We start from the raw sequence: 2,653 nt of genomic DNA, 5'->3' as shown, positions 1-2,653 counted from the left end.
AACTGAAAGAAAAGGAAATAAAGAAAAAAGGAACGAAAGAAAAATATAGAAAAGAATTAAAACTCGATTAAATGAAGAAAAAAATAAACAACTGGGATGACAAAGAAAGTATATAAAGAACAGCACGACGATAGAGAGACAGACACAGACTGACGAAGAGTAAAGCAGACAGACAAAACAAGAACAAACACACAGACGCAGATAGACAAACATAAACTAAAAGACAAACAGATCGATATGACGGGAAGACAAACAGCCAGGCACACAGACAGGCCAGCACTCAGCGACACCTGACCTGACCCGCCGCCTATCCTCCACCTGTCCGGCGTTCACCTGCAGCCACTAATTACTGAGCTGGCGGCCAGGTAACGCGACTCACCTGAGCTTCATGTTTATTACTGCCGCAACAAACCGCGTCCCATTCAGTCATAGCATACGTCTGGCAATGGCCCGTGATGGTGGACTGGTTGTGATGGTGGATTGGTTGGTAGTGGTTGATTGGTTCTCTGATAGGCAGGTGTGCTGGGTTGATCGGATAGACAGGTGTGTATGGCTAGGTGGACAGGCAGGTGTGCACAGGTGGATGCGTGGATCAAAACGATGTATTGGATGGTTACAAGTTGGACGTTTTAGTAGAGATAGATATTTCTCTTCATATCAGAGTTTGATGACGTGACTGTGATCGGCTAATGGTGTGTGTGTGTGTGTGTGTGTGTGTGTGTGTGTGTGTGTGTGTGTGTGTGTGTGTGTGTGTGTGTGTCTGTGCGTGTGTGCGTGTAGTCGGTCATAACCCAGAAATATAAAAGTTTATAAGAGAGTGTGTGAGTTTGTGTGTGTGTGTGTGTGTGTGTGTGTGTGTGTGTGTGTGTGTGTGTGTGTGTGTGTGTGTGTGTAATCGATCATAACCCAGAAATATAAAAATTTACGAGAGAGTGTGTGTGTGTGTGTGTGTGTCCATCAAACACACACAGTTTCCATCGTAATAATGAAGTAGTAATCGTTTCTATAATAACTTCCGGTTTTCCCACAAAAATATGGACAAAAATCATAACTTGTAACAAAACGTGAAGTATTCCGTAATTGTCCTTTCTTCGTTTTTACACAAGAATACTAATCGTCTTTCGCCGCCAGATGTTTCCTCGGCAGGAAATCAGTGAAATTAAACTCAAACGAAAATGAAGTGAAAGAGGAGGATTAATTGATAAAAAAAACAAGAAATACTTTTCCACTTTTCTCCTTCTTTCTTTTCTTCTTTCCTGTTCTGCCCATTTTCACAAGCTTTTTCTCTCTCCCTATTCATCTTTTTCTCATTCATCTGCATCCCTTTTTTCCTTTCTTCCCTCCCTTCCTCCTCAAGCCTCAGTCGTACCCAAACACAATTCCTACCTAATTTTCCTTCGTCCTTTCCTTCTTGTCTTCCTCCGTGCACTTCCCTTTTCACCTTTCTTTCCCCTTTTTATCCATCTCACCCTTTGTCCCCTCAGCAGCGTCCCCTTCTTTCATAATTCCCTTTTTTCTCATCCGCCACATAACTCTCTCCCCCCACTATTCTCTTTTTCTTTACTCACTCCTTCCCATTCTTCTGTTTCTCCCTACTCTTCTTTTTACTCTATTTCCTCCTTTTTTGAGGAGGGCTTCGTGGTGCAGTGGTTAGCACACTCGGCTAACAACCGAGAGAGCCCGGGTTCGATTCCCGGGCGGAGTGGAAAAATTTGGGCGGCTTTTCCGATACCCTACGCCCCTGTCCACCCAGCAGTGAATGGGTACCAGGTATTAATCGGGGGTTGTGTCCCGTTTCCTGGGATCTGTTCCCTTCTCCTATAATTCCTTCCCCTTCTGTCTCTCTGCGGCATATGACCACAGATGTTGCGCCGACTAAACCAATCTTTCCAACTTTTCCTCCTTTTTTCTCAGTTTCTCCCCATTTCTTGTTCTTTCCTCTATATTTCCTTCTTCCTATTCTGGTATATTTCTCTCCACTCTTGTTTTCTCCGCTCTGTTTAATCCTTCATATTCCTCCACCCAGTACCCTCCTCCCTTTCTCATCTCTCCTTTCCCTCCTTTTCATCAAGCCAGACCCGTGGTGATCCTTTGAGGCCTTAATGAAGCATCCCTCACTCCATTATTATTATTATTATTATTATTATTATTATTATTATTATTATTATTATTATTATTATTATTATTATTATTACTCCTATTATTATTATTATCATTATTGTTGTTACTATTACGATGCTTTGTTCCTTGTAGCTTCGTGTTTTCGTATCCACGCCTCCATTCCATGCTTTCTTTGCCCATCACTTTCCGACTCCACACACTAAGAAGGGACTGCCTTGGAGTGGATGCCCGGCCTCTGTTTAATCTCCGTCTCAAGTTTTTTCCTATTACATGCTCGCGTCCGTTTGGTTTAATCTGCATAATGATACACTTGCCGAGGCCCGGTGCGTCCTGTGTGCTGCTCCGGGCGGAGTGGACCATTAATGTTTTATGTTCAATACTACGTTTTGTTGTGTTATATTAGAGAGGATACCTTTTAAGATTATTTTGCATGTCGACTGAAATTTGTGGTCAATAAACTAAGTAATCAGCCCTAACTGTACTTCTCTGGCTTCTGTGTTTCATCTCCCTGCCTATTTTCAATAATGTCCCT

General features: G+C 42.6%; 1 non-coding gene across 1 annotated transcript; it reads left to right on the top strand.

Annotated features, from left to right (window-relative positions):
- Positions 1-1,632: 1,632 nt before the first annotated feature.
- Positions 1,633-1,706, top strand: Trnav-aac (transfer RNA valine (anticodon AAC)). The gene has a single exon. It is a non-coding gene; the product is annotated as a tRNA-Val (tRNA).
- Positions 1,707-2,653: the final 947 nt, after the last annotated feature.

Source organism: Eriocheir sinensis, chromosome 41 (assembly GCF_024679095.1).
Source record: "Eriocheir sinensis breed Jianghai 21 chromosome 41, ASM2467909v1, whole genome shotgun sequence".
Taxonomy (NCBI): Eukaryota; Metazoa; Arthropoda; class Malacostraca; order Decapoda; family Varunidae; genus Eriocheir; species Eriocheir sinensis.
This window is presented reverse-complemented; position numbering and strand designations above follow the sequence as displayed.